Here is a 12236-nt window from a genome sequence, read left to right on the forward strand (position 1 = left end):
GCACAGCCATAACTGAATGGAATGACAGAATTCATAAAGCCAGCACAGCTGCTTGACAAAGATCCAACAGAGCTGAGCCACATCATGGCTGCCATGCCACCTTTGGTTTTCATCTCCACTGGTTACATGCTTGGGGCACTTTTAATATTTATACAATTTGGGGATGTTGGATTGATGGAAAATTCCTTATGAATCATTTATGCCTTCTCCCAGGAATGCTGCTTCTAAGCTTACCCAGAAAGTCCTGAACATACTATTCTCACACACACACACACACACACACACACACACTTTGATGGAGACATGCTTATCTGCTTGAAGTTCTTTCTTACGCCTTGGAGGTTGTGACACATAAAGAAGCCAGAGGTCTCTTCATGAGGCTATGAGACATTTTTGAAACATCTGTCCCTGTACTTATACAAGAACAAGATATTCAAAACAAAATAAAATTAAAAAGATCAACAAGATTTGGTGGGCTAGAGGAATTGTCCACAGTTCAGATTACAAGCCTCTTCCCACTGTAAACTCAGACAATTACGTGGAATACAACTCTGGCCTACACAGAGACATATTGATGAGCGAAGTATGGAGTGGAAAGATCATAAAAGTATGAGGTGTTAAGACCTTGCTCTCTTAGAAGTTAGCTCATGTTAACCATTATAATGTCATATAACCAAGGAACAACAGAATGCCAGGATTATACATATAGACAAATTCTATAAGGATATAAATGTGAACATTGATTGTATTATGTCAGAATTTGAATAATAACTACAGCAGCTTTAGCCTGAGGATTTTTCGTGGGCACTCTGGCCACTAAGAGTTAATAATACACTGCTTGAGGCATGGCAAAATGCCCAGGGTTGTAGTGGGTAGCCATTCCAGCTTTGATCTGGAAGTTTCAAACCCCATTGAGACTTCGGCAACTGTCATGCCTACAAGGCGGGGCCAAGGGAGGCACCTCGGGACCCGAGATCTGGATCGGGGGGCGCTCTCTCGGTTCCGGGACCCTGGATGGTGGAGGTGGATCAAGCAGAGCTCCAGAGAACACCACTGGACTGTGATACACATTCCCCAGACCCCGCGACCTACCTATCCCTTAATTTGTAAGTTACGCCATTAAATAAATCTCCTTTTAACTACATGGAGTGGCCTTAATATTTACACCAATGGTGTTGATATTAATGGTTGATTTTTTTTGTTTTGGTCTAGTGTCCTTGAAGCACCCAATGCAACCAGCCTGAGCACAGGCTGTCATATGCCTCTAGAGTCTCAAAAATTGGGTTATGGGGTTAGTGAATAAGAATGATAACTCTGTTTATTAATGATGTCAAAACTTGAGGGAAAATGATTGGAAATAATAACTCTTTTCTGTCATAGTTTATTAATGATGACTAAAAGATGAACAAAAGGAAGTGAAACACATGTCCAAAACCAAAAATGAAATGATCTATGTTTTGGAACATCATGAATGTATCCCTGCTAACTAAATTCTGTACAAATAAAGACACACTCTGGCTGCTAGTCTGTCTGGCTACAAGATTCTCAAGACCACCATGGCCTGGCTCACTTCCTTTCCCGCTGACTCCTTACACTCTCTGTAGGACCCATCCACCCCCGGGGATGGCTCCCGGCAGTGATAGCAATGATTTTTGTGATCAAGATGCATTTTTTCAATTTGAACAGTTCCTTGGATCTCCTGGTTTTTCTCTTACTCTTCTCTTAAAATTCTGTTAGAAATTTCACTTTTATTATTTAAATTTTTTGAAAATATGTAGAAAATTTCTGCATTCTTTGGTTTTCTCTGTGCACATGCATCCTGTTGCTATGGGAACATAAACCAATCCAGGAAGTAATTCATCCAGGCACTGAGAGAACACAGCACAAATTCTTTAGTCATGAAACCAAGACCCTTGCTAGTGCTTAATGGGAACCGGCCCAAAGAAAAAGCATTCATGTTTATAAAAAGGAGAGCTATAACAGTGTACTCTTATATACAATTTCATCTACAGCAGGATCTAGGATCCCATCTCAAGATACATTTTCTGAGCAATTAAACAAGTTTTTTTTCCCTATGGCATTTCTTTCCTTTAATTGACCATTGATATTTTTTTCTCACATAATATATGTTGATTACTGTTTCCCCAGCATCTATTTCTCCCTGTTTCTTCCCACCTTCCCTACCATCTGGATGCCGTCCCTTTCTGCCTCTCATTAGAAAACATACAGTTTTCAGAATAGGACAAAATAATGAATAGAAGGAAAAGAGCCCAAGAAAAGGCACAAAAAACAGAAGCAGACAGAAAGCTGCTTGCTCACATACTCAGAAATCCCATACTGAGAGCCATAATATGTATGAAAAGGACCTTTGGGCTTAAAAAAGAGAGAGAAAATTAAAAATAATAAGTGAAAAATCTTTAAGAAGATAAAAATTAAAGAAAAAAACAGAAGAAGAAGAAGAAGAAGAAGAAGAAGAAGAAGAAGAAGAAGAAGAAGAAGAAGAAACGTGACATGACTTTATGAGACAAGAAATCTTCAAAGATGCCCATTGAGTTCCTTTCAATTTGGCCATCTACTGCTGGACATGTGGCCTATCCTTAAGAATAGTTTGTTTCCTCAATTAGAGATAGCTTCTGGGTTAGGGGTGGGGGTATGTGTCCACTTTGTCTTTCAGCTCAAGGACCCCATGTAGTGCAGACCCATGTGGACCCTGCTCATGCTGCCTTGGTCTGTGTGAGTTTATATGTGCATTGATCATTTTGATTTAGAGACCTTCTTTTCTTGGTGTCCTCCACTCCCTCTGGCTCTTACACACTTCCCCTCTTATCCACCGCAGGGTTCCCTGAGCTCTAAGAGAAGGGGTTTGATGGACACATTCCATTTAAGGCTTAGTGTTTCAAGGTACCTCATACCCCACATATTGTCTGGCTGTGGCTCTCTGTATTTGTTCCCATCTGTCACAGGAGAAAGCTTCTCTTATGGTGGCTGAGCAAGGTACTGGTCTATGAGTATAACCTAATGTCATTGGGAGTCATTTTTTTGCCACCTTTGTTAGAAGAGTAGTGTTTGGTTTTCTTCTAATTCCCGGGACTATCTAGTCTCCAGTTCTTGGTCACTCAAGCAGTGTTGGGTGTGGGTTCCATCTCATGGAGTAGGTCTTAAGTCAAACTGGATATTGGTTGGCTAATGACACAAGCTTTGTGGGAATAACCTTGAATTCACTGGCACAGGAAAAGACTTCGTGAACAGAACACTGTTAACTTAGTGCACAGGCATTAAATTCAACAATTAATAAATGGGAACTCGTGAAACTTAAAATCTTTTGTAATGCAAAGAACACCATCATTCAGACAAAGCAGCAGCCTACAGAACGGGAAAAGGTTTTTACCAACCTCATGTCTGATAGAGGACTAACATCCAAAAGACATAAAGAACCAAAAACACAAGATGGGGCTGTGTAGATGACTCAATGGTTATGTACACTATCAGCTCTTCCAGAGGACCCAGGATTAATTCTCAGCACCCACATGGCAGCTCACAACCATCTGTAGTTCCAGTCCCAAGGAATTCTGGTCTCTAAGGGCACTGCATGCATATGGTACACAGGCATACATGCAAGCAAATCACCCATACACATAAAATTTAAAAAAAAATCTAAAGGAATGCAAAAAATAATTTAGATATTATGAAAACAAATAACTCAATTTAAAAATAGGGTACAGATCTAAATGGAATTCTTAAAAGAGGAAACTCAATGGGTTGAGAAACACTTAGAGAAACGTTCAATACTCTTTGTTGTCAGGTAAATGCAAATCAAAACTACTCTGAGATTCCATCCTATCCCTGTCAGAGTGCCTAAGACCAATAAAGAACCTGACAGACCATGCTGGTGAGGATGTGGAGTAAGAACACTCATCCATTGCTGGTGGGAGTGCAAACTTGTATAGCCACTATGAAATCAATGTGGTGGTTCCTCAGGAAGATGGGAATTGATCTACCTCAATATCCAGCTATATTATTCTAGGGCATATACTCAAAAAACACTTCATCATACCAAAGAGACACTTACTCAAATATGTTTATTGCTGTTCTATTGATAATAGCCTCAAATTGGAAACAACCTAAATGTCCCTCAACCGAAGGATGGATAAAGAAAATGTGGTACAATTACACAATGGAATATTACTCAGCTGTTTAAAAAATGGCATCATGAAATTTACAGGTAAATGGATGTAATTAGAAAAATCACCCTGAGTGAGGTAACCCAGACCCACATAGACAAATATGGTATGCATTTTCTTATATGTGGATATTAGCCATTAAGTCAATGATAAGCAAGTAACAATCTGTAGAATCAGAGGATAGATACAGAGTAAGTGACTACGGGGACAGATAGATCTCCCTAGGAGCGGGAAGTAAAACAGATAGTTATGGATGGTTGGGAAAGGTTGGAATGGGAGGATGTGTGAGTTTTTGTTTTATCTTATCTGTTTTATATTATTTATCAGTATGCCTTAGAAGTATCTTTCTAGAAAGAGAAAGGAAGGGAGTGGGTCTGGATCAGAGTGGAGGTGGGAGGAACTGGAAAAAGTAGTGTGTGGGAAAAGTAATCAGGATAAATTATGTAAGAAAACAAATTTTCAATTAAAGGAAAATATTTAAACTACAAAAAAAAGAAAAAGAAAAGACAAAAGAAAAATGAGCTGAGAAACCATAGGCAGCTAGCCAGTAAGCAATGTTGGTCCACAGCCTCTGCTCCAGTTCCTGCCTCCAGAGTCCTATCTTGAGTTCCTGCACTGACTTCCATGGGTGATAAACTATAACTTGTAAGATACAAAACATGCTTTGCTCAGCAAGTTGATTCTGGTCATGTTTTTAAATGCAAGAAATAGAAACTCTAAGACAGCCCCCAGACCACCTCTCCTGATGGAAACTTCATATTCTAGTAGCTCCTCATTCAGGGATGGAACTTGGAGAATACTCCTTATAGCAGCTTCAACTTGCATTGTGGACATCTTCCTCACAGCATCATCAAATTCAACTATCTCCTTAGTGGAGAATTAATCCTGTTGAGTACCTCTTCCATGGCATCATCGAATGCTTATAACTCCTCAGTAAAGAATAAGCCCTGTTGAGCACTTCCCTCATGGCATCATCAACTGCTTATAACTCTTCAGTAAAGAATGAGTCCCTTTGAGCACCTGCCCCTTGGCAGTTTCAATTGCCTATAACTAAAGGGGTGGTAGAGCATGGAGAGCACCTCCCTATCATAGCTTCAGTTGTCAATTGCAACTCAGTAAGGAAAAGGGCCTCTGAAGTGCCTCATCTTTGACAGCATCAATTGACAAAGCACCTCAGTAAGGTATAGGGCCTGGAGAGCACATATGATGACAATTTCAATTAATAATTTCCCAGTAAGGGGTAGTGTCTGGAGGACACATCACCTATGGTAACTTCATCTGTAAAAAGATACACAGGAAGGTATGGGGCCTGTGTTGGCTAGTGTTTTGTCAAATCGACACAACCTAGATGCATCTGAGAAAAAGGAAACTCAATTCAGAAAATACCTCCATAAGATCGGCCTGTAGGCAACCCATGGGGCCATTTCTTGATGGAAAATTAGTGTGGGAGGGTTCAGATCATTGTGGAAGGTACCACTTTTGGCATTTTGTCCTGTGTGCACTAACAAAGCAAGCAAAGCAAGCCAATCACAGCAAGCATGAAAACATCATGATTCCATGGCCTCTGCCTCAGTTTTCGCCTCTAGGTTCTAGCTTTAAATTCCTATAGTGCCTTCCACAGAAAATGGACTACAAGCTACAAGATGAAATAAACCCTTTTCTCTAAAAGTTGATTTGGTTCAGGGTGTTTATCCAAGAACTTGAAACTCTAAGACAGGGACTGAAGTTCACCTTTCCCCATAGAAGATTTATATGCTAGTAGCTCCCCAGTCAGGGATGGAATTGGAGAGCATTTCCCATAGCCAATTCTACTAGGAACATCTCCTCAGTAAGGAGTATGGACCCTCCGCATGACATCTTCAAACAGCGCTAACTCCTCAGTAGCAGATGAAGCCTGGAGAACACCTCTCCCAAGGTTGCTTCAACTGTCATGAGCTCCTCAGCAAGCTATTGGGTCTGGAGAACACCTTGACCAAGGCAGACTAAACTGCCAATAGCTCCACAGAAGACGAAAGGGCCTGCACAGTACCTCCCACCACAACTTCACCTGTGTAAGGCTTCCCAGTAAAGAACAGGGACCGGAGATTACTTTCTTCCTGGCAGCCTCAACAGCCAGGATCCCCTAAGTAAATAAGAGCTCCAAAGGGCACCTTGCCTCATGAGAGCTTCACCTATCAGCAGCTACTCAGTAGGAGATATTTTCAGTAAAGCACCTCCTCCGTGGTCCATGGTGGCTTCAACTGCCTAGAGCTCTGCAATAAGGGACAGGGTTTGTGTTTGCTGTTTTGTTTGTTTTGTTTTGTGTTGGTTTTGTGTTTTTGTCAACTTGACACAAGCTAGTCAACTGAGAGGAAGGAAACTTAATTTAGAAAATACTTTCTAAAGATTGACTTGAAGCCAACTCCTGGGGGCATTTTTTCATTGAGAATTAGTGTGGGAGGGCCATGCTCACTTGGGGAGGTACCAATCTTGGGAAAGTGATGCTGGGTGCTGTAAGAAATCAGAATGGGTAAGGCATGGCCAACAAACCAGTCAGCAACATTCCTTCATGATCTCTGTTTCAGTTCCTGCTTCCATGTTCCTGCCTGAGTTTCTGCCCTGACTTGATGAATAAAGGACCACAAGCCATATAATAAAATAAACCTTTTCTTGGAGAACATTTCCCATGGCAGATTCTGCTAGCAACATCTCCTCAGTAAGGGATATGGCACCACTCCCATGGCATCTTTAACTAGCACTAACTCCTCAGTAAGGGATGAGGCCTGAGAAGCACCTCTCCCTAGGTTGTTTCAACTGTCAGTAACGCTTTAGCAAAGGGTAGAGTCCCAAGAGAACCTTCACATGACAGATTCTACTGCCAATAGCTTACAATTAAGGGACAGAACCAGGAAATCGCTTAAGCATAGAAGATTATACTGCCTTCAGCTCCTTAGTAAGGGAAAATTTGTGGTAGAGCACATACTCATGAGAGCTCATATGGCCAGCAACTCCTCAGTATGGGATAGGGCCTGGTAGATCATTTCCTTCATGGCAGCTTCATCTACCAGTGTTTCCTCAGTGTGGGATATTATCTGCAGAGCATTGTCCATAGCAGATTCTACTAACAACATCTCCACATAAGGGATGGGACCGGAAAGGCATCTCCGCTCATGAGAGTTTCATCTCCCGTATCTCTTCAGTAAGGAAAAGGACTTGGAGAACTCCTCCCAAGGTAGCTTCAACTGCAAACAGCTATCCAGTGGGGGATGGGGCCTGGAAAGTTTCTCCTCCATGACATATTAACTGCCAGTAGCGCATCTATAAGGGCTAGAGCCTACAGATCACCTTCCTGGCAGCTTCAACTGCCAGTGTCTCCTAAATACGGGATAGGGAGGGCTTGAAGAGCAGCTCCTCACTGCAGCTTCATGAGTTCCTCAGTAAAGGTTAGACCCAGGTGGAGCACCACCTCACATCACAACTTCAACTGCCAATCAATCTCCAGTAATTGCTGGGCACAGGAGAGCTCTTCCTCAAAGCAGCTTCAACTGCCAACATCTAAATAAGGGATATGGCCTGTGGAACACCACACACATGGCGGCCTCAACTGCCACTAACCCCTCAGTAAGAGACAGAGCCTGAAGTTCACTTCCCCTACAGCAACATCAACTCTCATGAGGTTTCCAGTAAGGGCCAGGGCATGGTAGGGCTCCTACCCCATGTCACCTTCCATTGTCAATAGGTTAACAGGGACAGGGCCTGAGGACCACTTCCAACATCAGTGCTAGAAGATTCTGCTAAAGGTGATTTAAGATTTAAGACAGGATAATTGTAAAGAAAATGACATTTAGAAAAATTAAGAATAGTAACAAACAGGATTGACTGGTGCAGAGGGAAATACACTAGACAAGTCTACTATCCAAACTTGCTAGAATAAAATACAGCAATGAGGTCATGACTGAAAGGTGTGACTGGAGAAATGAGGGTCTGGAGACACCACAAGCAGGATAATATCTCATTGAAGTACAAAGAGATAGATGCAGTGGATTATTATTCTAGACGTTTGCTTCTAACACTTGTCCAAAACTCTGAAATGGATAAGGTGGCCTCATTCAGATGTTGTCTGCTCCCCTCTGATTCCCCTGGCTGCTCTGAATTATTTCACTTTTATCTTTTACGACCTCCTGAAGATTTCTGTGAGAGGGAATGCAGAAAGAAGTCACTTCTTCATTGCTAATTTCATGGGTTAACATGTATCACCCAGTTTTCCTGACCCTGGCAATTCCAGCACACACTGTGCAAATACACCAATCAGTCAGTATAAGTCAGATGGCATTATGTCTGGCTTAGGGGAAAAATCACATTGTCCTAGGCATTCAGGAGCTAATGTCTCATTATGGCATCTGTATTCAAGGCAGCCACATAGGGATGAAGAAGATTTGAAGGGCAGTAAGTCCATAGTCAATTTTAGCTGTGTGATATCGTATATTTCACTATTTTTTCATTCCATCTTTTTTTTACCATGAGACATTTACAAATATTTTATTTCATTACTGTTTCATACAGAAGAAAGATACATATAAAGATAAAAAGTCTATACTATGACACAGAATATAAATAAGCTTATTGAGAACTTAGTTATAGAACAGAACAAAATGAATTTTGAAAGGTGGAGAAAATATTTCAGTCAGAAACATACTTGAGAAAAAATATCTTTTGGTTTTCAATAGCACTGAGTAGATAAAGTTGCACACATAGCAAATATTTCACATGTACAGAATTGGTGACATAGACACTTCAGCCACATTAGAATTCACTTGAACTTTGCAGTCTGACACCTGAACCCAAGTCATCATACATGCTGAACTAACATAGTACTATTGAGCTACACCCCAGCTCCAAACCCCATTTTTACTAATGAGGTCCATGAATAAATGAAGTTGAGTCTCAGTAGATTTTCGTAGAGCTGCCGTTTTTTCTTTATTTATGGAGGGGGCATGGTAGATGACAACTAGCTACATTTTTGGTTCTCCCTAGACATCTAGGAAATTGAGGATTTATATGTACTAAAATAATCTGTACATTTAATCCTTCTCTTCAACAAGTCAAAGGGGGAAAGAATCATGAACTACTGTTAACCACACAGCATAAAGTGATATATGGTGAAATGCAATTACGTTGGAAGGAAACAACAGATTGGAAATCAACTTCTTTTGTTCTGCCTTTAGAATATTAAGTGCATGGAATCATTCATTTGAAGTCACATTGTTGTAGTATGCTTGCAGTTCCAGAAGAAAACCTTTCTTGGGAAAACAGTTTCTTATTCCAAACTACAGAAGCTAATTCACAGTAGTGCAAGCAAAAATAAAGGAACCGGTCATGTATACTTCCTGGACTTGTGAGAAATGAAAACTAAAACTCAAGGAAACCAAGAATCAAGATAATTTCTCACTCTCAGCCCATTTTCTTTTTTAAACCATCTTGTGATGCATACTGTTTGTGTCCCTCAGTGATTCTTTTTCATGTTTTCTTTACAGACCCACTTTGTATCCATCTACCTAAAGAAGAAAATCAAATTACTATTTCTAAACTAGGACTGATGAGATGATAAAAGAAGAGGAAATGCATTTTATCCTCTATATGTGCCAAAGATGGCAAGAGCTAGAAGACACTTTCTGGAGGGACAGTTATACTTTGTGGAAAAAGCTGAAATCCCACAGATCCACTTTCAAAATCTGCCTCCTCTACAAATTAACACTGGACCCATTCAGTAAAATATGTTTTGATTTTTCGATTCTCTAAAATATGGATACCGATATTTGTCTTGCTGATATGCTATGTAAATTAGTTAAAGTAAAATTATGACAGGATTTGTCACTAAATAGATACTCAAGAATGTATTGCTATTGTTTATTATGTTGTTTCTTTGCTATCAATTTATTATACTTGTCTTAGTGTTATTAGTATGTTACAGATACGATTCCTCTATGTAGGGTATTTGATGAGGATGGTGACAAGAGTTAAGGATTTTTAAAGTCCTAATTTTTTAGTGTTCTTTTACCTTTAGCTCAGAGATGTCTCAAGTCTCCCTTGGAGCAGAGTTGCAGAGCTGGGGCGACATTTAAAAATGTTCAACTCATCATTCTTTTTGTACACCTAAAGGGAATTTTAAGAAATGGAGATTGATCTCTGCAATGACTAAAGTGTTGGATTAGCTCCTTCTGAAGCACTCTCTTCTCTGGATTTCATAACACCATTCATGCCTAATTTTCCTCCCAGCTCCTCTCAGTTTCTTTGTTGGTTTCCTTTTATCTGTCTATCCTTTAAATCTTGGTGTGTCTTAATGATTGTTTCCCTCTTTTATCTGAGTCTTTTCAATCATGTTTGTTCACAGTTCTACCTATATTTATGACCTCCAATTTTATATTTTTAACTTCTGAATTTTCTTTTCATAGATACCCAAAGAGCAACACATCAAGTAATCCCTTGTTATCTCTGCAAAGAATCTGCCTTTTTTCTCCCGTGTGTGCTCTTTTAGTATGTGCACCACAATTAACCTATGAGGCCAACAGAAACATAGGAATTGTTCTTGACTCTTTTTTCCACCATTACCATGTTTCTACTCCTAATTCCTTTGGTCCCCAAGACCTGTGAGGACTAGTCTAGGATACTTATCATCTCCTGCCTAATCATTTTAATCACCTACTAACTTTTCTCCTTGAACAAACCATCAACATTCCCTATACATCCTCTGTAACCTGTCCCAAGAGATCTTGAATACATTTTCAAGGCAGACTCTTACACAGTGTGTCTGTGTGGCTTCACAGTTCTCCCTGCTTTTATGTATTACTCAGAAAAGCATACCTTTTCTTTTTTCTTTCTATTTCTGTTCCAATTGTGCTTTCCCTAACACTTCGGACTTCCTTAATCTTTTTGTAAAGCCCAGCTTCTCACCATGTGGCAGACCCCTCATGCCAGCTTAATTCAAGCAGTATGTGTTTTTCTCCTACTCTACTCCATTCTCCTCCATCCATGAAGTGGTCAAGAGTTTGGTTTGCCTCATTCCTTGGGGTTCTTCTTTTAAACCCTAATAAAATTGTCCTCAAGCATATGAAACAGCTTAGCAGGTAAAGGAACCTACCGGATGACCTGAGTTCAATCCCTGTGACCCACATGGTGGATGGAGAAAACTGACTTCAGCAAGTTTCTTCTGACTTCCACACATGCTGTGGCACATGAACCCCCTCCCCAATATTAGTTATAAAAACTCACCTTGAAAATAGTAGTTGTCCCTTAAAGAATCATTGGTTACCATGCACTTGTTTCAGGATAATGTCTTAACCCCTTCAGTGGTTTACAAAACTCTGATTAAATTTTAGTTTCTTTTCCAGGTTTTCATTCTTTCCTGACCCCATTCCCTGCATTTTCTGTTCTATTCAAACAGTGTTAATTGTTCTTTCCCTAGCATGAGATCCAGGGTCTGGCATGTTCAGTGCTCTTTTTGAGTACATGTAGACCAAATGAGCAAATCAGGTACAATGTATAGGGAGCTTGGAACTTAGTTTGAAGCATTTCCCCTATAATCTTGTTTTAGTTATGCACTCCAGAGTTAAGATTACATTTCTGTGCTTCTCACTCTGCCCTACCTAGGCTTTTCTGCTTTGTAATGAGTATGCTTCAATACAGAAATGGTTGTCTGCCTTTGAGTTTCCAGTTCAAGGCTCATTAGACTGCATTGATCAGTTCCAATCAAATGACAGTGGAGAGTGAGTCCAAATTCAGGTGATGAAAGCACCTCACATCTTCGATCAGTCATATTGTTATGTATTTTTTCCTATGCCTTGTGAGTTAGATAGGAAAAGAAATGAAATCATTCTGAACTGAACCAATCTGTGGTTCAACTTGACCCAGCGCATGTGTAATCCTGGGAGGACCTTGATGAGAATTGTCTTCTGAACTCTAGTTCAGGGATCTCAGTGTGTAGAAATCAGCTTTCCTTACACTTTAGTTCTGACACTTGCTACTGTGAACATATGTGAGAACTAATGGCTTCGTTCCCTCTATTGCCAGAGTTTAATG

The sequence above is a fragment of the Peromyscus eremicus genome, chromosome X, assembly GCF_949786415.1.
Source record: "Peromyscus eremicus chromosome X, PerEre_H2_v1, whole genome shotgun sequence".
Lineage (NCBI taxonomy): Eukaryota > Metazoa > Chordata > Mammalia > Rodentia > Cricetidae > Peromyscus > Peromyscus eremicus.